Source organism: Theropithecus gelada, chromosome X (genome assembly GCF_003255815.1).
Source record: "Theropithecus gelada isolate Dixy chromosome X, Tgel_1.0, whole genome shotgun sequence".
NCBI classification, from domain to species: domain Eukaryota; kingdom Metazoa; phylum Chordata; class Mammalia; order Primates; family Cercopithecidae; genus Theropithecus; species Theropithecus gelada.
In genome coordinates, this window is record NC_037689.1 from 108,914,873 (window position 1) to 108,940,911 (window position 26,039).

The 26,039-nt window shown below is 41.0% G+C and overlaps 1 protein-coding gene across 2 annotated transcripts in view; it reads left to right on the forward strand.

Moving 5' to 3' along the window:
* PAK3 (p21 (RAC1) activated kinase 3) overlaps positions 1-26,039 on the forward strand; it is a 286,207-nt gene that overhangs the window by 53,471 nt on the left and 206,697 nt on the right. The window contains exon 2 of one of the 2 annotated variants that reach the window (XM_025373282.1): positions 18,128-18,200. The exons of the other annotated variant lie outside the window; for it this stretch is intronic. The gene's annotated coding sequence lies outside the window, so the exon portion shown is untranslated. The remainder of the gene's footprint in view (positions 1-18,127; positions 18,201-26,039) is intronic. 2 annotated transcript variants of the gene reach the window in all.

The following is a 26,039-nucleotide window of genomic DNA, read 5'->3' on the forward strand; positions in this document are numbered from 1 at the left end:
ATCAGAATTTCTGAGAATGGAACTCAGCTATCTATATTTCTAAATGCTCCTCAGGTGGTTTTAATGTGCAGCCAAGGTGGACAGCCTTTGTTCTATCTGTCAACTTATTTATTTCATTCTTAGTGCTTATCACAAACTGTAATTATTTTGCTTTTTTTAACAACTTATTTAGTAAATATTTATTATTCCCCTACATGTGCCAGGCACTACTCAAAACATGGAAATTAAAAATAGTGGACATACTAAACACAAATCCCAACCATTATCAAACTTCAATTCTAGTGGAGGAGGCAGACAATAAACAGGATCAATAAAATATATAGTGAAATTTGTATAATGTTCTGGACTAAATGATTGTGTCTTCCCCACCAAATTATTGTGTTGAAATCTTAACATCCAATATGATAGTATCTGAAGATGTGGCTTTTGGGACGCAATTAGGGTTAGATGAGGTCATGAGGGTGGGGCCTTGATCCAATGGGATTAGTGCCTTGATAAGAAGAGACACCAAAGAGCCTGCTCCCTCTCTCTCTCTCGCTCTCTCTCTCTCTCTCTCTCTCCCCCCCCACCACCCACCGTGCACAAAGAAGTCATATAAGCATACAATGAGATGGTGACTGCCTACAAGCCAAGAAAAGAGGCCTCAGAATGAAACTTGCCTTTCTGGCACCTTGATCTTGGACTTCCAGCCTCCAGAACTGTCAGGGATAAATGTCTGTTGTTCAAGCCACCCAGTCTGTAGTATTTTGTTATGGCAGCCCGAGCACATTAAGACATATAGTATGTTAGAGAATGATGAGTGCTAGGGAGAAAAATAAAGTAGATAATGGAGATATAAATTTTTTTGGAGGAGAGAAACACTTTAGACAGAGTGACCTCGACAGAAAATCTTGAGTACAGACCTGAAAGAAGTGACAGATACAGATCTGCAGCTCTTTGGATGCCAAACTTTTAAGGCAAAGAAGAGTCTGTGCAAAGGTCCTAAGACTGTATCATACCTAGTATGTTTGAAGAACAGCAAGGGGGCCAGTATGGCTGGAGGTTTGAGGAGAAGGGGAAGTGTGGTAGGTGATAAATTCAGGAATGTAATGGGGTGGGGGGCAGGTGTTTGGAACTTCGAAGGTTATTGTAAGAGCTTTGGCTTTTACTGAGTAAGAAGGGGTATCATAGAGCAGAGGGTAATATAATCTGACTTAGATTTTAGTAGGCTTACTATATATGGTATGTTGCGAATAAACTGAAGAGGGAAAACAGTGGAAGCAGAAGAACCAGCTGGGAGACTACTTTAATAATCCACGTGAGACATGATGGGGGCTCGAAGAAGGATGATAGAAATGGCAATGATATGAGAACCAATAAGAAATGGACAAAAACTGTATGTGTTTTGAGAGGTAGAGTATTTGGGATTTGCTGACAGACCTATAAATAGGACATGAGACAAAGTACCCAGTCAAGGATGATGCCATGGTTTTTAGCCTAAGCATCTATAATAATGGAGTTGCTATTTACCTGAGTTGGGAAGAATTGTGGGAGAAGTAAGTTTTAGGGGGAAATATCAAGGGATTAGTTTTCAACTTGATAAGTTTGATGTACAGCTATGGTCTGAAAATTTGTGTTCTCCCCAAAATTTCTATGATGAAATGGTAACACCCAAAGTGATAGTATTAGGAGGTGAGAACTTCGAGAGGTGATTAGGTCATCAGGGTGGAGCCTCCATGAATGGAAGGGATTAGTACCCTTATAAAAGAGGCCTGAGAGTGACCATTCACTCCTTCCACTACGTGAGGACACAGCAAGATGATGTCGTCTGTGAGAAAGCAGGCCCTCACCAGACACCACCAGCACCTTGATCTTGGACGTTCTAGCCTCTGAAACTGTAAGAAATACATTTCTATTGTGTATGCACTATCCAGTTTATGGTATTTCATTATAGTATCCCAAATGGACTAAGACAGGTGCCCATTAGACATCCAAGCTGGAGAGTTGAATGTACAAACCTTGAGTTCATAGGAGAGGTCTGGACTGGGGTCAGAACTTTGGGAGTCATAAGACTGAATGGTCACCTAGAGAATAAGTTCAGGTAGAAAAGAGAAGAAGTCCAAGGACTGAGCCCTAAACCACTCCAACGTCTAAAGGTTGGGTTGAAGTGCAACAAGCAAAGGAGACTGGAAAGAAGCAGCCAGAGAAGAAAGAAGAAAACCAATAGAATGTGGTTCCTGGTAACCAAGAGAAGGTGATTCAAGGAAGAGAGAGTGGTCACTTATATCAAGCACTGCAGATAGCTCAAGTAAGATGAGGACTGCGAATTGGCTGTTGAATTTTGTAACCTAAAGGTCATTGGTGATCTTGATCAGAGCAGTAATAAGAGTGAGTGCAAGAGAGAAGGGAAGGAGACAGTTTGGAGATTATAAGTATAAACAAATGCTGCTTCAAGGTTTTGGTAAAATGAGGAGGACAGCAATGGGGCAGTAGCAGTATCTGGAAGAGGAATTAGGGTCTAGAGAGGGTTTATTACCTTTTAGAGGTAGGAGAAAAAATATTCAAATGAAAAGATCCAGCCTCCTGCATTAGAATGCAAGCTTATTGAGGGCAGGGACTCTGTCTTGGGCATCTCCAGCACCTTCCATGGTGCCTAGCACATAGTAGGTACTCAATAAATTTTGTTGAATGGCAAATGATCAAATGAATGAAGGAATGAATAAATAAACAAAAGTAGATGTCAGTTGAGCAAGAAATACTAGCAGGATAGAGTGGCAGGTGAATTGAGTAGCACCTTGGCTTTAGTTCTAGTCATTCCTGCCACACTCCTGGCATACTGAACTTATCCCAGGCCCAGACAGCTTGAGAATGAGTTGGCATGGCACAACTCTTTTTGCTAAGAGGCCATGTTATGTCTCTGTAGTCACTTGTTCCAGGGAGCAGACAGGCTGTTGGACTATAAGAATTGGGTGCAGCCAGGTGAGACTGTAGAGTCCAGGAGTGTGTAAAAGAGACACTCCTTTGCATCATCACCATTCTCTGGTCCTGGTCTGTCTGTGGTGCAGGACATCGGTGAGACACATGCTGCACTGGCATCTCAGCCTGCTCCTGCTTGCTGGAGGGTAGTTAATAACCTCATGTAGCACAGGCCAAGGAGCAGCTAAACCAAAGTTTAAGAAGAAGAAACGCATGCCCATGCAGTGACTGGAAGCTTTGGCACCTGGCTCATCTCAGTTGCTGCATTGCACAATCCCCACAATTTAAGGTGATGGGTTGGCCCAATGGGGCTCTCGCATGGTGCCTATGACTCAGTTGTTGCTAGAAAGATGGCATGGCCCCACTCCAGGCTGGCACATAGGAGGTGCTCAGCAAGTTTTGAATAAATAAACCCTTTGGGACTGAGGAAATAATGCTTCTTTACTTTGTGGTGTTCTTCAGGGCTCAGTCAGAGCCAGATTGTTAATCTAGACGGTCTGGCTTCAGGGCCTATAGACTCAGCCACTTAACTCATACATGCAAGGTACTGGGTTTTACTGGGGGAGTGGTGGTGGTAGTGGTATTATTCTTTATAAAAGTAGAAAAAAAAAGAAAAAAAAAGCCAGGTACAGTGGCACATGTCTGTAATCCCAGTACTTTGGGAGGCCGAAGCAGGTGAATCACTTGAGGTCAGGAGTTTGAGAACAGCTTGGCCAACATGGTGAAATCCTATATCTACTAAAAATCCAAAAATTAGCCAGGCATGTTGGCAGGCGCCTGTAATCCCAGCTACTCGGGAGGCACGAGAATCGCTTGAACCCAGGAGGCGGAGGTTGCAGTGAGCTAAGATCGCGCCACTACATTCCAACTTGGGTGACAGAGTGAGACTCTGTCTCAAAAATAAATAAATAAAAGTTTAAAAAAGTCTTGCTATAGCATTATCCAAATGTTACATCCATATTCCCTCACACTGGGGCACATACTACTTGGGTTCCTTTGCCTGTTATTGTTTTGCTTTTTGGTAGGAAACTCCTACCATACCCAACCAGATTACCTTCCCCTTCTTCAAAACCAAGAGATTCCCAAGAATCCTAATATCCCACAGAACATAATCTTTCTATTTCCAGAAAGGAATATGGATGCCTGTTGGTTTTGTTGCTTTGTGTCTTCACAAGTATTAAGTGCCTAGTATGCGTCAGGTCCTGTTCTAGTCAACTGAGGATATAGCCGTGACCAAAACAATTTTTTTAAAAACCCACCCTCCACAGCATCATTTCCACAGCATTCTTGCCAAAGAAGCATCACAGATTAGAGGAGGCTAACGAGGCATGGCAACTAAATGCAATATGAGATCCTGGATCGAATCCTAGAACAGGAATAGGACATCAGTAGAGAAACTGGGAAAATGTGAATAAGGTCTGTAGATGAGTTAATCTTATTGTATCAATATTAATTTCCTGGTTCCAATAATCTTAGTATTATTATGTTAGGTGTTAAGATTACAGGAAGCTGGGTGAAGGGTATATATGGTAACTCTCTGTGCTATGTTTGCAATTTTCCTGTAAAGTCTAAAATTATTTCAAAATAAAAAATTAAAACTTGCCCTGCCCTCCTGGGGCTTAAGTGCTGGAATTGAGAGTGAGAGAGAGAGGAAGGGAGGGAGAGAGAGAAACAATAAGTAAAACAATCAGGATATTATACAGTATATTAGCAGGCAATGGATGTTATGGAGACAAATATACTAGGAAAGGGAAATGAGGAGTAGAGGGGCTGTACTCAAGTAGGATGGTCGTGGAAGGCCTCACTGAGATGACATTTGAACAGTCTTTAAAGAAGAGGGTGCAAGAGCCACAAGGTAGAGCACACCAGTACGAGGGAAATGCAAAGGCGCTGAGGGCATGCAATGCCTGCCCAGTTTAAAGAACCACAGGAAGCCTAGTGTGGCTAAAGCCCAATGAGCAAAATCAGTTTGCCGCATTCTGTGGTTTTAAAGGTATCGGAAAGAGACTGACCACAGAGGAAAGATTAGGGAAGTCAAACAAAGGACAGCAAATGGAAGGCCTGCTGTTATCATCTATTTCCAACCAAGTCACAGATGACAGAAACATGAAGGGAAGGAAAGAGCAGTGAAGTAAAACCACTGAGGTCTGGAATCACTGTCCAATTTCTGGTGAGTAAATAGATCCTTATTAAGCACCATAACAAGTTTCTGAGTCTCTTGTGCTTTATTCCTCTCCAAGCACTGAACTATAATTAATGCTGAGTGTGGCACTGGTATCACAGCCTGTGACATCTTCCTGATTTTGCGCTGTGTAAAATCATAAGTGTAATTGGTAGCACAAATGAGTGGGCTGATTTTTCTTGGACTAATGAGTGGAAATGATGAAAAATCCAGAACATCCTTTTGATTTGGCTTATGTTTATTATCAAAAGTTCTCGACTTATTGAGGTAGCATCACTTGGATGTTTGGAGCCTGGTAATGCATGCACTAAACAGTATGCAGTCAATGATGTTGCTTGGCAAGCAGAGCCCCCTGGCCTGCTGTATACTTACAAAAGACAGGCCAGGTACCAGTGGGGTTTCCTAAGGGTTTCTCAGCTGGTAGCTTTGACTGAGGATGCTTCCTCTTCACCAACTATGCAGAAGCAGAAATCCACATGGGGAGAGCCAGCCTAATTCATGGGAGGCTTGGTGATAGCAATGTTGTTTTAGGAACATCTTTGATCAATCCACACAAGAGTGCTTGCCTTGTCTTTATGACATTATAAAGATTGGATGAGAGGATTTAGTGCTTAGTATTCTGAAAAGTGTAAAATACTGCATACGTATAAGGTATTACTATTACTATTATTATTATTATGTAGTATGATGAGGTTTAAAGAAATTAAAAGATCTATAGCTATAGTGTTTTCTGGTTCCTTACTTCTTTGGTGTTATGAAGGAGGCCATTACCCTCTTTTTAGAAATGACAGCTACCATTTTGAGCACGTACAATGTGCCAGGCACTATAATAAATGCCTTGCATGTATTATTTCATTTGGTCCTCACAATAACACCATGAAGTAGGTACTGTTGATATCTCCATTTTAAAGTTGGGGTAAGTGGGGCTAAGAGATGTTAAATAACTTACTCAAGGTTGCACAGTAAGTGGTTAGAACCAGAATTATATGCAGGAGATTGACTCTAGAAATCTGTGTCCTTACTTCTGTGCTAAAGTACCATTTAAAATAGGGGATGCAGGACACACATGCTTGGAAAAGGCAGATTTAGGTCTCCAAGAGGGAAGGCATCAGCTCTGCTTTTGGGGCTCCATACACAAGGATAACTGTTAAGAAGGCCGCCAAGCATGTGGGGCAGCTGGAGCTCAGAGTAATGTACTTGGATGTCTGAAGAGGTGCTAAGGGGCTGTCTGGCATCCCAACTTGAAAGACTGAGCTAGAATGAAGAGCAACAGACAAACTCTGAATTCTAGAACTACCCAGAATAGCTGTCACCCACTTTATCCCATCCTTGTGTCTGTGAGGAAATTAGAGAGGCAGAGCACTGCTGAGACTTGCCCAAGGTCACACGGTTCTCTAGAGCCAGCAGCTGCAGTAGAACTCTGGTCTTCAGGCTCCCAGTTCAGTGCTCATCCTCCAGCCCCACCCCCGCTAGCCCCTCACATTCAGTGGGCAGCAGTCAGAGAGAAGGCATCTCCTTTTGAGTGAAGCTATTGTCTGGAGCAGTGGTTCTCAGTGTAGCCCAGGGACCTGCAACATCATCACCTGGGAACCTGTTAGAAATGCCAATTCTTGGGTCTTTCCCTGGACCAACTGGGGCTGGCGCCCCACAATGTGTGCTGTAACAAGCCCTCTTGATTGATTCTAATGTATGCTGAAGTTTGAAACCCACTGGTCTAGACTGTCAAGCAAAGCACTGAGTGCTGCAGATATCAATACGCATGTGGATCATCAACTTGCACAGCACAAAGGATAGTCTTCATAGGGAAGGAATGTGGAAAGGACTGCAGCCCTCGAGCAGCACCTGCAGCACAGTGTCACCTTCAAACACACACGACAGTGACAGATAGATACACAGAGACTGGGAGGGAGGGTGTAGCCAGTTCTTGTTGATCTTCATGTGCATCAAAGATAATGTAGTTTTGCCAGCTCAGCAGTTCACTAGAGACATGCCAGCTACTTGGCTTGGTGCTGTGGAAGGTGAAGTCCCTGCCCCCACGGAAACTGCCACCCAGGATTATAGAGCTTCCAAATTGGGAGGGAGCTTAGAGATTATCTACTCCATTATCCACCTCTACCACTCCTTGGTAATGGCATCCCTGACTGGTACTCTCTCAGCTTCAGCATTACAGGGCCATAGTGAGAGTGAGCTCGTTTCTTTCAGGAGAGCTTGGAGGTGGGAGGGAGAAGGGAACTTACACACAGGTAACTACCATTACAAAAAGTAGTATGAGTGTTAGAGCCAATGCCGTAAGAACACAGAGCCAGGAGGAATACATTTTAGCTGTGGGAAATCAGGGATGACTTCATGGAGGAGGTGTCCTTTGAGCTGGGCAAGATTTCAGCAAGCAGACATGGTGGAGTAGGAGAGGTTATTTCCAAAGAAGAGAATATCATGAAAAAAACTTGGATGAATGAAAATCCAGAACAAATTTCACAAAACTATTTAGGCAGGCGAGGTTGAGAGGACACACTCTGCAACGAGACTGCTTAGCTTAAAATACTGACTCTGCAACTTACTGACCACTTGACTTTGGGCAAATTATTGAACATCTCTTGGCTTATGTTTTCCTACCTGTAAAATGAAAATAATACAACATACCTGTGGTATATCATATTGGGTTGGGGGAAAGAGTAAGTGAGATAATGCTATGAACTAGCTAACACAGTGTCTGGCATATAGCAAGTGCTCCAGGACAGTTTGGCAAGCTTTCTTCATATATGACAGGAAATTTGTTCGGAGCGCTGGCAATAGGACTGAGAGTAGTGGAGGTAATCTTTGATACTAGGTTGTGGAGAAAGCTTAGAGTGCCAAACTAAGAATTTGAGGCTTTTATTCTTGAAGGCAGGGGATATGCGTAGTAGGAGGATGAATGGGAACAGTGGCAAGGGATAGGGAGAGTTAAGAAGCCACTCGATCTTACTTATGGCAGTGACAAGTGACCTGAAAGGAACAGGTCAAGAATCAGGTGCAGAGGAGAGATATTTGAGTGAGTATATGTCTGAACTATACTGTCACATAAACCTGACTTTGGGTTAACAGCCTGAAATGTACACATGTGTCTATTAAATACTTAGAGAATAAAAATTAATGGTTGGAGAGAATATTGGCCATTTGTTCTATTGTGAAAGACAATACTTTGTTAGCTCAAGTGAAGCTATGTGAAATATTATGTCCTATGAAAACACTTCCTAAAGCTGTCCTTTTTGTAAGAAAATTTGGGATATGTGCAATTCACACATACTTGATCAATTTAAGCACATTCTGTTTTACTGGCAGGCACCAAAATCTGTAATAAGACAAGAAGTCCTCCAGTGAAAGAGATGATTAGACATTGCAATAGCAGTGCACACTGAGCTCCAATTAAGGAATTTTCTAATGGTTGTCTAGGAATACAAGTGCCCTGCATTTGGGCTTTGGTGGTAACTAGAGTATTCTTTAGTTCTTAATCAGAGTGAACACAATTCAAAATGTTCTTGAGTCGTGGGTCAGAGGGAATGATCTCATTTGGCACATTATTGAGTTTCTGAGAAGAGGAAAGATACTAACAGCTCACAAATATTTCGTTATTGACTAACTGCAAAGATGCATCTGTTAAAGCAATCCATCTGAGCTGGCTAGTTCTCTCGAATATTAAAGAATATCAATATATACTAAAAGCAAGTCAATTTGTTGAGCATTTACAAAGCAACTTTGAAGCCAAATGATCCCTTTTCTGCCTTCCCTTCCCTTCTAAAAGATAATTCACAAACACATACAAATCTGAACTAAATTCCCTCTAACAGACCCTTTGTAAAGAAAGCTCACCTTCTTTGGCTGCAATGACAAAGATGTTTGGGTGGGAGGGGGTGTGGAGGGTGGTGGAAGTGATGCTGGTTCAATGCTTGAGAAACAGTGCTGCACCCAACAGACTGAATGTCATGAATTCTTTGTCAGCTCCCACTCAGACCCTCCAGGCTTTCCCTTCGTCTGCCAAGGGATGGAAACATAACAGATACATTGAAGCCGGTAGACTGACCAGCTAGATTGACCCAAATTCTTTTAGGAAATGCAAAAGCCTGCTGGCTCATGGGATTAGCTGGCTGGTGTTTGAATCGCTATCCATCTGTACATTTCCTTCTTGTCCAGTGCAGCCCCAGCTTGCTACATCTGCTCACCTGAACAGCTTCTTTCCACGACAAGATAATTTGAGAAGAGTCTAGTTGTGAGAAAGCAATGTCCAATGCTAGGGAAACTTTGTGGCAAGCCCGAGGAGAAATTTGGCCCTCATGGTAATTGATTTGCTATATTCCTGGTGTTCTTTTCCCACCATCTGCCTTTGCTGTTCTCTAATTCTAGGTGATGCAGCCAACTTCTCAGGCTTAGCTTTGTTGAAAGGATATACCATTTTCAAGGCTTCATTTTTCATAAGGACTGTGCTAAGCAGCTGTAAGAAAAAATAGGATGAAAAAATGAATGTTTTGTTTACATTAGCGAGGTGGCATAGAAAGCAACGAGGAAAGGCCCAGGACATCTCATAGGCAGTTAACTATGTCAGAACTCAGACTAAAGGAGACATGGGGGTCTAGACAAATTATACCCAGGGTTTACCCTGCCGACAAGAGTTCCTATCCCTGCAATAGACAAGGGTCACAGAAAAAGCCTATAGCACAGTATTTCTCAGCCCTGCACATTAGAATCTCTTGGAAAACTTTAAAAAATATTTATGCACAGTCCCCTCCCTCAGAGATTATGTCTTAATTGCTGTGGAGTTAGGGCCACAGCGTTGGTACTTTTTAAAAGCTCCCCAGATGGAAAACAAAATTGCTGCAAAGGACATCATTGAGACAATTAGCCACATTTGACTATGGACTATATATTAGGTAATATAATTGTGTCAGTGTTAAAATTACTGAACTTGGTAACCATGGTGCTGTGATTACGTAAGAGCATGCCCTCCTTCTCAGGAAATATGCACTAAAGTATCTAGGGGTGAAAGGCATGATGTCTGCAACAAACTCAAATGGATTAGGGAGAAAAACACCTAGAAATGTAAAGGAGAATAAAGCAAATACGGCAAAATGCTAACAATTTGGCTAATTTGGGTGAGGGGTTTACAAGATTTTTTTGGTACTATTCTTAGAATTCTTCTGTTTAAAATTATTTTGAAATACAAAATTATTTTTAAAAAATAAAAAATAAGACAGATCCCCTGATGAAATAAAGCCCAACCAAATTTGGAAACCATTGGGTTCAGTCAAATAGAAGAAATGGGGACCTGCTCTAGATATGGGAGAGTGAAAGCCTTTCTGAGACATTATTCTACATCAGTGTTTCTTCCACTTTAATGCTCATACACATCTCCTGGAGGTCTGGTTAAAATTCAGTTTCTGATTCAGAAAGTCTGTAGTGGGGCCTGAGAGTCTGCATTTCCTTTTCTTTTTCTTTATTTCTTTATTTCTCTCTCTTTCTTTCTTTCTTTCTTTCTTTTTTTTTTTTTTTTTTTTTGGACAAATTTTCCCTCTGTTGCCTCTGCTGGAGTGTAGTGGTATGATCATGGCTCACTGAAGCCTCAACTTTCCAGGCTCAAGTGATCTCCCCACCTTGGCCTCCCAAACAAAATGTTGAGTTTACAGACATGAGTTACCATGCCCCGCTGAGATTCTGCATTTCTAATCGACTCCCTGGTGATGCCAATGAGGCTTTCCATGGGCCACCCTCAGAGTAGCAAAGTTCTTGGACTGAATTACCCCACTATAAATCTGTCAGTCAGTAAACAAGTGTTTTGGAACTGCAAGAAAAATTCTCTAAGTGGAATCGGCATGCAGAGTTCTATGGATTGGCAGCCCATCATCTTGACCCCTTGACCATGGCAACTCCCTGTGAGGGATTCAGAAAGTCTGTAGTGGGGCCCAACCTGCCCTGTGGGAGTCACTCTGATCCACAGAACAGAACAGAGCACCTACAAGAATAAGCATAAACAAAGGCTTGCAGCAAATGGAAGAGGGTATGAATGGTCTCTTCAAAAGCAAGTTCATGATACAAGTCCCAGGAAAAGTGTAGCCCTTTCCAGTGGGTGGCAGTGGAGCCAAGCTGAGGCTCTTACAGAGATCAACATAGTTCTGATGAAGTGTCAGGGCACAGGCTGTGTGGGTCCAGCTGCCTCCTCTAGGTGAGGACCCCTTTCTTAGAAATAAAATTCCAAGGAGGATTCCCATTTCATGCTGGCCGTGGCATGCTTTGAGTTTGTTGCTTCCACTGTAAGTGGAGAACGAAAATATCTCTCGCTTGGTGGACCCTGCTTCCATCAGAACTTCCCAAAGCTTGCTCTTCCATTTCCCCCTCAAAGTAGCTTCATTCCCCTCTGCCTATATGTTGTGATTGTGCTTTCCATGCATTGAATTAGAGGCTATTCTGTTATTTATATCTCCCTTGTTTACATCCAAATCAAGGCCAACTAATGTGAATGCACAGAAGTCAACCGAGCTTTACTGAGCATGCAACCCCAGAGAAAAGCTCTAGAAGACAAATGAGAAAGGCCCTGGAGTTGGGCAGCCCTGAGTTTGTATCCTCCCTTTACCACTTAAAAACTGTGTGAACTTGGGCAAGTTACTTAACATTTTTGAGCTTTGGGTTCCTCATCTATGAAGCAGGGTCAATAATTGTACTGACTTCATAGAGTTGTGAGTATTAAATCAGATAGCGAGTACAGCAAGTGCTCAAGAAATGGAAGATAATCATGCACTTGATGGGCATTTATTAAGTTTCTTCTATGTGTAGACAAAGAGTAGTTCAAATCCAGTCTAGTCCTACTTGCTAGTTGTGCAACCTTGGATGAGTTACTCTGTTTTACATCTCTGAGCCTCAGTTCTCTTACTCTTAAGTGACGCTGGTGCTGGTATATAAATCACAGGATTGCCATAAGGAATAAACGAAGTCAGGCATGTTAAACACATGTCAGGCACATATAAATGCGTTCAGCCAACATGAATTATCATAATTGTTGTGGTTATTATGTCAGCTCTTCTCTGAGCACCTTTGTATTATGAGATTTACTTAGCAGTCAAGCACACTTTGCAGCCTCCTCCAGTAGACCCTCTCCAATCTTCACTGTCATTTCCCTGAGGGCGGAGGCCCCATCCTTTATACCATTTCTGGTGTCTCCATGACACCTGGCAGTGAGTAGGTGTTCAGTGCATGAAGTAGAGAGCACTATGCGGCAAGCAGAGCCATCAGAAACATGACTGCCTGGGTTCAAGTTTTAGCATGTCCACTTTACTTGCTGGGTGACTTCCTAGCAACTCCTGGATCTTCTCTGAGTCTCCATTGTCTCACATGTAGTAAGGATGTGATAATAATTCCTACCTCTGAGGATTGCTGAGAGGATTAAAGCTGGGTACATAGTGAGAGCTTAATAAGGGTTGAGTGCTTTAATTGCTGTTATTATTTGAGAAAAGTCTTACAGTCAAGGATCACAGGAGCTACTCTGAGAAATCATGCACACACATGCATAGACACACATGAGTGGGCAGCACTGAGAGGACAGGTTACAGGGAAGACACAAATAGGCATTTATTGCCCATGAAAGCCTCTTTGAACCCCAGGCCGGGGCCAGTGTCTGCATAAAATTCTGTCTGGAGCCATGAGGCTGAGAGCCCCTGAGGTTTTTTTTTTTTTTTTTTTTTTTTTAATATTGAGGTAAAATTCATATAACAGAAAATTTATCATTTTAACATGAAGAATTCGGTGATATTTGGTACATTCACAGTGTTACAGAACCACAGCTCTTCTGAACTGATTACCCCTTTAAGCTGGCTGTATCCAGAGGAAGGCAGGGCTCATTGTCTTCTGTCACCCTTCTTGTCACTGTTCCATACCTCTTCACATCCCCACTTTGTTTCTCCTTCCTCATTTTTTCAATCGTACTCTCTCTCTTTATTCTCCTGCTCTTTGGGGGCAACGGGATATGTATCTCTAATATACATGTACTTTTAGGAAAAGCGAGGATATCGACCCACTGGAAAGATCCCAGATCTAAAAGATGGCACTGTAAGAGTGCACAATGGGACTGGTGAAGCCACTTCTTGCCAGGACAGGCTTGGCACACCTGAAAGCAGGCACAGCACAATGTCAGCTGCCCATTGACCTTAGTCTTCTGGTGGCCACGGGGGCAACAGACAACCTGAAAAGACTTATTATCAATTATGACATCTGAGAATCACAGTCCTGTTTGTTATCATGTCTTCTATCTTTGGCCTCCCCGTTATTATGAGTAAATTTGCTTCATATTAAAGCATCTATTGCAAAATAACCTTCGTAGGCTCCATAGCCTCACAGAATCTGCTTTATATTTCTACCTATGGGCAAGAGCTACATCTTAAATATATTAATCAATAAGAATAATACTGTATATGTGCTGAATTATTCCTGCACACCAAACACAATGCTAAATGTGTTTCATGAGTTATATCATAAATGAATTCTTACAATGACTCTAGGGGCCAGGCATTGTTAATATCTACTTTTAATAGATCAGGAAACTAAGGTACAGAGACAGTGGCTGATTTGTCCAAGAGCATGACAAAACCCATGCTTTACACTGCTGAGTAATATTGTGGCCCCATAATCCCACCACGGATAATTAACAGAAAAAAAAATGTTCAGCAACCACAGACAGTAGCTTCCTTAATCCACTGCTGGACTTCAGTCTTGGTTCATGAACTTCCTAGTTAAAATTTAGGCTAGTCACTTAACCCATCTGAAACTGTTACTTTGTCTACATAATTGTGGCAACTGTCCTGCCTTACCTCTCTCAGATTTATGAGTATAAAATATAAAAACATGCAGGGAATGTTTTTGCAAAATGTGAAGTGCTAGGCCAATGTCAGGAACTGACATCATGAATAATGGCTTCTTGGGATTGTGTAAGAACCACCCAGTTGCATGCTGGGGAATTAGAGCTCCTTAGGGGCTCTGTGATAACCCTGGGAAGCTGCAAGTTCTTCTAGCCAAATCAAATCCTTGGCAAGCCACACCCATTTCTACGCTTCATGGCTGTGTGAACTCTTAAGTGCTAGCTGATATGGTTTGGATCTGTATTCCCTCCAAATCTCATGTTGAAATGTAATTCTCAGTGTTGGAGGTGGGGTCTGATGGGAGGTGATTGGATCATTGGGGCAGATTCCTCATAAATGGCTAAGTGCCATCCCCTTGGTGATGAGTGAGTTCTCATTCCAAGTTCACATAAGATCTGGTTGTTTAAAAGTGTGCAGCACCTTTCCCCGACTCTCTTGCTCTCTCTCTCACCATGTGATATGCTGGATCCCCCTTCACCTTCTGCCATGACTGTAAGTTTCCTGAGGCCCTCACCAGAATCCAAGCAGATGTTGGTGCCATGCTTGTACAGCCTGCGGAACTGTGAGCCAATTAAAACTCTTTTCTTTATAAATTACCAAGCCTTAGATATTTCCTTACAGCAATGCAAAAATGGTCTAGTGCACTAGCCAGCTTCTCCAAACTCCTAATCTGTGTCTTTAAAGTGTACTTGGAACAGCACTGGAAAAATCCTCCACTTTTAGGATATATGGGGGCTGAATAAACCCAGGGAAAGCCTTATGAGATGTCTTCTGCCTGTTCTAGTTCTGAAAAATCACAGCCTACCTATCACAGAGGTTGCGATGCAGATTAACTTGAGGTGATACATTTGAAAGTGCTTTGCACAGTGCTTGCCTTATAGTGGGTGCTCAAAAGATGGCGGCTCTTTTGTAATTCAGATTGTTATTCTTGGGGCTTGGGGTGGTTAGGTAGGATGCCAAAGAGGAGAGAGGCTGCAGCAAGGGGAAGGCAGTTTGGGCAGTTGGGACTCCTAGACCACAGGGCTTGCCAGTTTCCTGATTCCTCGAAATGAAGGCATGATTTTGAAACACAGCTGCCTCTTACTCACACAAAAGCAGTTTATGCACAAGGCTGTGTCTGACTTCCCATGTGCGTTGTGTTTCCCAGAAATGTTGGGAAGGGGTAGGAACATGAAGCCTAGTGAAGTGTCTTCCTGTTCCACCACACTTCATCTTCCTGGCATGCAAGTGGTTTAGCAGCAAAGCAAGCAGACAAAAAGTATCTGAGCAAGAAATAACTTTTATTGTCCCTCAATGTAGACATGCAGAACAGTGGACCAGAAAGGCTAGGAAGCAGTGGAGGGTAGCAGTCTTTTAAATACCACATATCATTCTTTTAAAGAATTACTAAGTGTTTCAGAAATTGTAAATTTTCCACGTATTCATTGCCCTCAGTGAAACAATGCACAGGAATGTTCTCTGTTCTTCCCCTTCTGCAGTGTAAGCAGTATTAACAGCCTGGGTTTGAATCCTCCCACAATCTTCTTTGTGCACATTCTTTGTGAATTCTTTGTATTCAGGCATGTAAGACATCTATAGGGGATTTTGCTGTTTGTCCTAGAATGGGATTGTGAGATATATGTTTCTCTACAGCTTGGCTTTTGCACTTAACAGTGCATCACAGACCTCCTAGCGCATCAGTAGTTATAGATCTGGTTCATTCTTTCAAACCACTACATGATAGTTCATAACATGAATAATATGAATATGTCAGGATTTATTAAACTGTACATCTATTGATAAGCACTTGGGCTGTTTACAACATTGTAGTCATTCTCAGAGACTTTTTGTCTGCCTGCTTTGCTGCTAAACCACTTGCATGTCAGGGAGGTGAAGTGTGGTGGAACAGGAAGAACCTTAACTAATTATAATATGGTAAACATATTTACCAGTGTCGGTAAATATGGTGGGAAAGATTGCTGGGTCAAAGGGTTTTAATTTACCTATGGAAAAACTGCATGGCTGATATTCATAAATTGCATTCTGATTCCCTCATCCTACTGAGGGATGAGAGAGACCCTCTCATATTGCTTTGTATTGTTTTATACTCAGAAAGGGAAAGAGAAACGAGGCTAAAGGCAGGTAGCCCGGTACCTAGGAACCAGACCCGAAACCAAGGAACCAGACCCGAAACCAGGCCTGGGTCTGCCTGACCTAAGGCTGGTAGTTAAAATTCGACCCCTAACCTAGTAACTGTTGTTACCTATAGATTGTGAAACCTCCCGTTCTGTTTCACTCTGACCGCCGGTGCTCGCAGCCCCTGTCACGTACCCCCTGGCTTGCTCAGTCGGTACGTGATCACCCCCTGGCTTGCTCAGTCGATCACGACCCTCTCACGTGGACCCCCTTAGAGTTGTGAGCCCTTAAAGGGGACAGAAGTTGAGTGGCTGACGAGCTTGGATTTTAAGATGCTAGCCTGCCGATGCTCCCAGCTGATTAAAGCCACTCCCTTCACTATCTCAGTGTCTGAGGGGTTTTGTCCACGGTTCATCCTGCTATACTATTATCAAAAAGTTTATTGTTGATCAGTTAAACAGATTTAATTTGCCTTCCCAATAATCAACGTATGTCCTCATAGTAAAGGACTGTTGTAAAGAGTGGGCATCCAAGGATATGATCTTCTCTTCATTGGGGTCCCAGAAATGGTGGGTTGTAATTTATCTAACGGGACTAAATTCTCCTGATGCCTTCTTTCACTGATGCAATCCAATTATTCTCCTGCCTTTTCTAGCCACGATCACCTTAGACTCAACCTTGAAAAACAAAAAGAAAACAAATTTTGTTGGCAGTAGACATGTTCTGGTTCTCCCTCAGATAAAGTTTCCTTTGCAAGACAATAAAAAAGGAATTGGAAAGGCTGGAAAAGTAAGGTGAGCACAAGTTAACAGAAGATGAGGAACATCAATCTGCTTTACTAAAGGAATTACTTTTGCAAGAGTATTGCTGAATAGTGCTTTTAAGTACCAAGGACATGGTGGGTACATGGGGGTTCACTGTAAAATTATTTCACATTTGTTTTACAAACTTTTAAGATGTTTTTTTTATTCGCATTTTTTTTGAGACAGGGTCTTTCACTCTGTCACCCAGGCTGGAGTGTGGTGGTACAATCATGGCTCACTGCAGCCTTGACCTTCCTGGATCAAGCAATTTTTCCCACTTCAGCTTACTGAGTAGCTGAGATCACAGGCATGTGCCACAGCACCCGGCTAATTTTTAAATTTTTTATAAAGATGGGGTCTCTCTATGTTTGGGCCGAAGCAAGCCTCCCACCTCAGCTTCCCAAAACGTTGGGATTACAGGCATGAGCCACTGTGCCCGGCCCTGTTAAGATGTTTATATGTGGTTTGATTTATAAAAATTCTGCTCACATGCCACTTTCCAGGCATAAAATATCTGTATCAAGATACTTTGCTGTGTGTGATACTTCATGCTTTTTAAAGCAATTTAATTTCACAATCCAGTTCCACCCTCACAGCATCCTAGCATGACAGGAATCACTCTTCTCATTTGACAACAGAGATAATTAGGCCTGGAGAGGTAAATGACTTGTCAAAAGTCACATACATAATTAGCAGCAGAGCTAAGCCTTAACTTAGGGATTCCCCATCCAGCATTTGTCTCACTTGGGGAAGATGGGTAGAACATGAGACCCTAATTCCATTTCTCATTAGGTCTCTGCTTGAGTCTTATTTGGCCTATCTCAATTTCTGTTTTACTTCAGGCATGTAGATCCATGCTTCTTTCCATGGCTAATATAACACTGATTGAGAACCAGTAATGCACTAGGTGCTCTAGGACCATTGAATTAAATCTGGTTGCTGCCCTGTATCTCCCACTCTGAATTTGTTGGAGCCCAATCTAAAATACTTATTGCTCTGCACAGATAGTACAGGCTTATAAGAACATTTCTCCCATCTCAGTTTGTATCTCACCATTTTTCTTTAGGACCCCCAACGGAATTTCTTCTTGTCAGGCAGGAATATCCCACAACTGGTCTCTGAGTAGTTTTAAAAAACAGCCCTTTATTTTGCCTGACTCACTCTTGAAGATGAATGCATCAGTTTGTTTTCTCTTCCAGAATAACATATAGAGGCCAGCTTTCTCTTCTGAGGAGTCAGAAGTTCAGTTCGCCCAACATGGAATGACTTGAGGTACACTTGAATGGTCTCTGTGACCCTAAATATCATCCTTATCAGCAGAAATGTCCTCTTTGAAGATGTGATTCCTTGACTACTTCCTGCCTCTTCACGTTGTGTCAGTTACATGATCCATTAACCAGGCTGTATGTATATCCTTTGAAATGTTTCAAACATCTTTCCTTTTCCTAACCACTCCCACTTGCCACTGGCTTTGTCATCTTAAACAGCAAAGTCCCAGCAGATCTCCCTACTTAGCATCTTTTTCTCTAGTCTACCCTATATTCTATTGGCAAAATTATTTTTCTAAAACAAAACTCTGATTATGTTATTCCCCTGGTCAAAAACCATAGTTAGCTTTCCACTGCCTGTTGCAGTGGTGTTCAAAGTCTGTTTGTTCATTTGTCTGTTTGTTCTTTGGTTTCCAATCAGCAGGAGCACCTTTTTTTCCAAGTAAAAAAAATTAGGTAGTTAAGATCCCAAAATGTAAAGCAGATAAAAGTAGACATGTCTTAAAAAATTTGTAGACACACTGTAGTTGAAGTGAGAAGTTGGGGTGAGAAAGTAGGGAAGCACTGGGCCCCTTTCTCCTGGCAGGACCCTTGGTCCTCAGGAAATATAGTGTGAAGACCACTGACCTGCTCATAAGTTTAAAATGCCTTCACTTGCGATTCAAGACTGCACTAATCTGGCCCTAAACTGACTCTCCTATGAGACTTCCAATTGTCCTTAAAGGAACCCTTTGCTTCAGCCCTTAGGTCTGCTCTCTGTCTTCCCCACACAACTGGGACATTCTTTACCTTTGCACTGCTAAGCCTCCAAGCCTGAAATGTCCACTACTGTTCTCGCTTCCTGTCTGAATTGTACTCACCCTTTGAAAACCAGCTCTAGTTCTACTTACTTTAAGAAATCTTTGCTGGCTTCCTTGTTCTGCAGGGACTCACTTACTGGAGCTGTAATGACTTTATCTTCCAAAAGAACAAAACAAAAGAGAAACAGTCCAGGAAATAAATTCCTATCAACTCTGTTTTTATGTGCTCCTTCTGGCTAGAGAAGCTTATGGTATAATCATTAGATATGGGAGCAGATTCTCTGGGTTTGTAATGTGGCTCTGATACTTACTAGCTGTGTAACTCTGGGGAAGTTACCACTGTCTCAAGTCCCTCTTCTGTAAAATGGGGACAATAATAGTAGTCATTTCATAGGGTTATGCAAGGATTAAGTTATATCAAGCTCCTAGCCCAGGGTTTGGCACTAGTAAGTGGTATAACTTACTAGTTATACCACTAACTAGTAAGTAGTATAACTTGCTAGTTATACAACTCATATCTGGGTTGATGTGAAGATTTGAGCTAAGGCAGATATGAGTTGATGTGAAGGTTTGAGCTAAGGCAGAGTCAGGGGATGTCCACTGAGGGCAGAATTGTTGGAGGATCCAGAGGTAGAAAATAGTGCACAGAGTAAAATAAAGAAACCACCAGGTGTGAAGGAGGTACCCTAAGAGGTGGTTCCCATAAGGCCCCTATCAGCAGTGCTCAATTCTTACAAGTGTATACTCAACAATTGTGAGCTATTGTTAGTAAGTTTGAAATTGGGACTGTCCCCAAGATGAATAGTCGCCATCCTTATCTATGCTGTTTTAATATCCTTAGTGTTTTTTTTTTTATTGTGGTAAAAAAACACATGACATAAAATTTACCATTTTAACCATTTTAAGTGTAAAGTTTGGCAACATTAACCACACACATTGCATTGCACACTGTTGTGCAACAGATCTCTGGAACTTTTTCATTTTGCAAAACTGAAACTCTATACCTATTGAATAACAGCTCCCTTTTTCCTGCTCCCCCCAGTCCCTGGCAAAACTATTTGACTTTCCATTTCTAAGAGATTGATTATTTTAGATACTTCATATAAGTAGAATCATGCAGTATTTGTCTTTTTGTGACTGGCTTCTTTAATTTGCCATAATGTCCTCCAGGTTCATCCATGTTGTAGCATCTGACAGAATTTCTTCCCTTTCTGTGACTGAATAATACTCCATTGTATGGATATATCATACTTTGGTTATCCATCCATCTGTTGATGGACACTTGGGTTGCTTCCACCTTTTGACTATTGTGAATATGCTGCTATAAACATTGGTGTACAAGTATCTCTTTGAGATACTGTTTTTGATTCTTTTGGATATATACCCAGATGTAAGATTGCTGTATCATATTGTAGTTATTATTTTGTTTGTTTGATGAATCTCCATCCAGTTTCTCATAGTGGCTGCACCATTTTACATCCGTACCAGCAATGCATAAGGGTTCCAATTTCTCCCATCCTTACAAACCCTTGTTATTTTCTGTTTTCTTGTTGATAATGGCCATCCTATTGGGTGTAAGGTGATATCTCATTGTGGTTATGATGTGTATTTCCCTAATGATTATTGATGTAAAGCATCTTCTTTTTGCTTATTAGTCATTTTTATATCATCTTTGGAGAAATACCCATTCAAATTCTTCCACCATTTTAAAATCAGGTTATTTGTTGTTGTTGTTGCTGTTGAGTTGTAGAAGTTCTTTATATATTCTGGATATTAATCCCTTAACAGATATGTGGTTTGTAAATATATTCTCTCATTCAATGGGTTGCTCTTTCACTCTTGATTGTTTCCTTTGCCACACAGAAGTTTTTAAGTTCGATGTGGTCACACTTGTCTATTTTTGCTTTTTAGTGTTGTTTTAATGTGTCTATATCCTGTCTTCTCAGTGAGACTCAAAGCTTTCCGAAGGTAAGGACCGTGTATGATTCCTCTTGTGTTTTCTGTTGTGCCATGCCCTGTGCCAGGCACATAGTAGGTGCTCACAAATATTTACAGACCAATTAATTGAATCTCCATATGCACATTAACCTATTATCAGTCATGAGTGCCTTAGCAAAAACTTTTTTTTGTTAACTGGAAGCTTAGAGGATAGCATCTATGATTGGGCCAAAGGAGAGACATAGGTTGGAGGAGTGAATAGAAAGCATGGGGCCTTCTCAGGAAGAGGGGACTCTATGGCAGCAGGTGGGGACATTGTGCCTGACATAGGGAAAGCTACCCATAAATGTTAGCTGGTATCATTATTTGTGCACTAGCTGCCTGAGACAGGGAGAGGCAGTGCTGGGATAACGGAATGGAAATATGAGAAATTCAAAAGAGAAACTTTTCAATAGCTTGCCTCCTTAAAACTGTGTGTGTGTGTGTGTGTGTGTGTACATATATACGTGCACATGTGCTCAAGTGCCAAGATCCAAATTTGTTTTGTGACCAGGAAGATAATTAACTGTTTGCATTATTTCCAAGAGTAATCATTAATGCAGGTAGTGAGGAGGACCACAAATGTGATTACTATTCAGTGAACTATTTTTGGGTAATGTCCATGTATTACTTATCTCACATATACAGCATCAGTGCTAAGGAAGGAAGGAAGGAAAGAAGGGAGGGAGGAAAGGCGGGGAGAAGAAGAGAGAAAAGGAGAGGAGAGGAGGCAAAAGAAGAAAGGAATAATTATGAGATGATTAAAGCATCTGCCCTAGGACTCTTGGAGATTGATTGGATTTTCTGACCTGTTACTTTATTTTAAAATTGGTGTTGCCCTTGGGGCTCTCAATGCTAAATAGAGAAAACTCAACAAAGATAGTAGTCCCTGCTTTGGGCTGGAAAACATCACAAGGGAAATTAGAAAATACCTTGAGATGAATGAGAATGAAAATGCAACATACCAAAATTTATGGAACTCAGTGAAAGCAGTGCTAAAAGTGATACTGATGGCTATAAATGATTACATTGAGAAAGAAGTTCTTAAATCAACAACCTAACTTCATCCTTTAAGGAATTAAAAAATAACAAGCTAAATCCAAAGTTAGCAGAGGAAAGAGAACAATAAAGATTGGAACAGAGATAAATAAAAATAGAAAACAGAAAATAAAATAAATAAAATAGAATAAAATAGAGAGTATCAACGAACTGAAGAGATGTCTCTTTGAAAAGATCAACAAAATTGACATTTTAGCTAAATCGACTAAGCCAAAAAGAGAAGCCTCAAGTAACTAAAATCAGAAATGAAAGCACAGACATTATCAAAAATGTTAAAGGAATAAAAAGATTATAAGGGAGTACAATGAACAATTGCATGTTAACAAATGTGGTAACTTAGATAAAATGGACAGATTTGTAGAAACATACAACCTACCAATATTGAATCATGAAGAAATAGACAACCCAATACACCTATAACTAGTAAAGTGATGAAATCAGTAATCAAAATAGTTCAAAGGAAGAGAAGCCAAGACCCAATTGGTTCACCTCTAATTTCTACAAAACCTTTAAGAGTAATTAACATCAATTTGTTTAAAACTCTTAAAAAATTAAAGAAAAGAGAATATTTCCTAACACTCTATGAAGCCAGCATTACCGTGATATCAAAGCTAGAAAGAGACACTACAAGAGAAGAAAACTACAGACCAATATACCTTATGAATATTGATGCAAATATCCTCAACAAAATACTAGCAAATAGAATTCAATAGCATATTAAAAGGATTATATGCCTTGAGTAAGTGGGATTTATTCCTCAAATGCATTGATGGGTCAACATTTAAAAAATCAGTCAATATAATACACTACATTAACAGCATGAAGAGGAAAGCCACATGACCATCTCAAGTTACATAGAAAGAGCATTTTACAAAATTCAACACCCTTTTGTGATTTTTAAAAAGAACTCAATAAACGAAAAATAGAAGAAAACTACCTCAACATAATAAGGCCATATATGAAAAACCTACAGCTAGCATCCTGCTCAATGGTAAAAGACTAAAAGCTTTTACTCAATGATCAAAACAAGACAAGGATGTCAGGTTTTTGGCACCTCTATTGAACATAGTATTAGAAGGCCTAGAGAGACAGCAATTAGGCAAGAAAAATAAATAAAAAGAATCTAAATTGAAAAAGAAAAAGTAACAATATCTTTCTTTACAGACAATATGATCTTCTATGTGGAAAATGCTGAAGATTTTATTTTAAAAACTATTAGAGCTAATAAATCAATTTGGGAAATTGGCAGGATATAAAATCAACACACAATAATCAGTTGTAGTTCTATACACTGACAACAAACAATCTGAAAAGGAAATGAAGAAAACCATTTCATTTAAAATAGTATCAAAAAGAATAAAATACTTAGGAATAAACTTAACCAAGGAGACAAAGAAATGTGTACTGAAAAGGATAAAACATTGCTGAAAGAGATTAAAGACACCAATAAATGGAAATACATCTCATGCTCTTAGATTGAAAGGCTTAACATATTTATGATGTCACTACCCAAAGTGATCTACAGATTCAGTGCAATCCTTATTAAAACCCCAGTGACTTTTGTTGCAGAAATAGAAAAATCCATCTTAAATTTTATATGGAATCTCAAGGGACCCCAGATGAGCAAAACAAGCATGAAAAAGAACAAAGTTGGAGAACTCACACTTCTTGATTTCAAAACATACTACAAAGCTTACAGTAATCAAAATATTGTGGCACTGTCATAACGACAGACACATATGCCAATGGAGTAGAAGAGAGCCCAGAAATAAACCCTCATTAGATGGTCAAATGATTTTTGACAAGGATACTAAGTTCATTCAATAGGGAAAGAGCAATCTTTCCAACAAATGATGGCTGGGAAAACTGGATATCCACATGCAAAAGAATAATATGAGACCTGTACCTTACACCATACACATAAATTAACTTAAAATAGATAAAAGATCTAACCATAACAACTAAAACTCTTAGAAGAAAACACAGGGGAAAAGCTTCGTGACAATGGATTTGGCAATGATTTATTGTATATGACACCAAAAACATAGGCAACAAAAAAATGGATAAGTTGAATGTCATTAAAATTAAAAAGCTTTATGCATCAAAGGACAATATCAGAGTAAAAAGGCAACCCACAGAATGAGAGAAAGTATTTGCAAATCCTATATCTGGTAAGGGATTGATATCCAGAATTGCAAAGAAGAACTATTATAACTCAACAACAACCACAAAATTCAATTATAAAAGTATGCAAAGGCTAGGCACAGTGGTTCTCACCTGTAATCCCAGCACTTTGTGGGGCCAAAGCAGGCAGACCGCTTGAGCCCAGGAGGAGTTTGAGACCAACCTGGGCAACATGGCAAAACACCGTCTAAAAAACAAAAAACCACACACACACAAATTAGCCAAGCATGTCTCCTGTAGTCCCAGCTACTCAGGAAGCTGAGGCGGCAGAATTGATTGAGCCTGGGAGGTTGAGGCTGCAGTGACCTGTGGTTGTGCCACTGCACTCCAGCCTGGGTGAGAGAGTGATACCCTGTCTCAAAAAAAAAAAAAAAAAGAAAGAGAGAGAAAAGAAAAGAAAAAGGGCGGGGGGGCAAATTATTTGAATATACATTTCTCCAAAGAAGATACACAAATGGCCTATATACACATGAAAAGGTGCTTGACATCACTAGTCATTGGAGAAAGGCAAATCAAAACAACAAATGAGATACCACCTTACACCACCAGTAGGATGGCCATTTTACGAACACAAACGCACACACACACACACACACAAATACACAAAAAATAACAAGTGTTAGCCAGGATGTGGAGAAATGGAAACTCCTGTGCAATGCTGGTGGGAATGTAAAATGGTACAGCTGCTATGGAAAATGGTACGATAATTTCTTTAAAAATTAAAAATAGAATTACCATATGATCTGGTAGTTCTACCTCTCGGTATATACCCAAAGAAATTGAAAGCAGGGATGTCAGTAGATATTTACACATCCATGTTCATTGCAGCTTTATTCACAATAGCTAAAACTTAGAAGCATCCTAAGTGTGCACCAACAGATTAATAAAGAAAATGTTGTATATGTTACCCATCCTTAAAAAGAATGGAAATTCTGACATATTCTACCGCAATGGATGAACTTCAAAGACATTATGCTACGTGTAATAAGCCAGACACCAAAGGACAAATATTGTATGATTCCACTTATATAAAGTACTTAGAGTACTCAAATCCATACAATCAGAAAGTGGAATGGTGGTTTCCAGGAGCTGAGAGGAGGGGAGATTGGGGAATTGTTGGTTTGTGGGTATAGAGTTTCAGTTGGGGAAGATGAAAAATTTCTGGAGATAGTGATGATGATTGCACAACAATGTGAATGTAGACCTGTGGGAGGATTAAGATGGCAGACAGGAAACAGGACTAACTTGCAGCTCCCACTCGGACAGAGAGAGCAGTGTATAGAGACTCTCATCATGAACTTTTGCTCCAAGAACTACCACAGGTACATAATGGTGAAGCCGAGAGAATCCACAGACCCTTTGAAGGAACTGGATCACCACTGCAGGTTCCCTGAGATGTCAAAAACCTGTGTCTGTTTGCTTTCTCAGCCAGTGGGGAGGCTTGTGGTCTGGGATAAGTTCTCAGCCCTGATCACTGGCTGCTTAGAAATAGACTTGGTGTTGTTGTAGGGTCATGGTGGAAGTGAGACTGGCCTTTAGGACTGGGGGCTCTGTGGGAAAGGGGTGAGGCCTGTGACTGCCAGCTTTCCACCACTTCCCTGGTGACCTGTGTGACTTATCAGAGGCAGTCATAATCCCCCTGGGTATATAACGCCACTGGACTGGGAACCACACCCCCATCCCCCACAGTAGCCACAGCAAACACTGCATAAGGAGAGGCGGAGCTCAGACATGCCTATCCCTATCCCCAACTAGTGGTCTTTCTCTACCCGCCCAGGTAAGACAAAGGTCATAATCTCTTCGGAGCTCTATTGCCCTTCCCA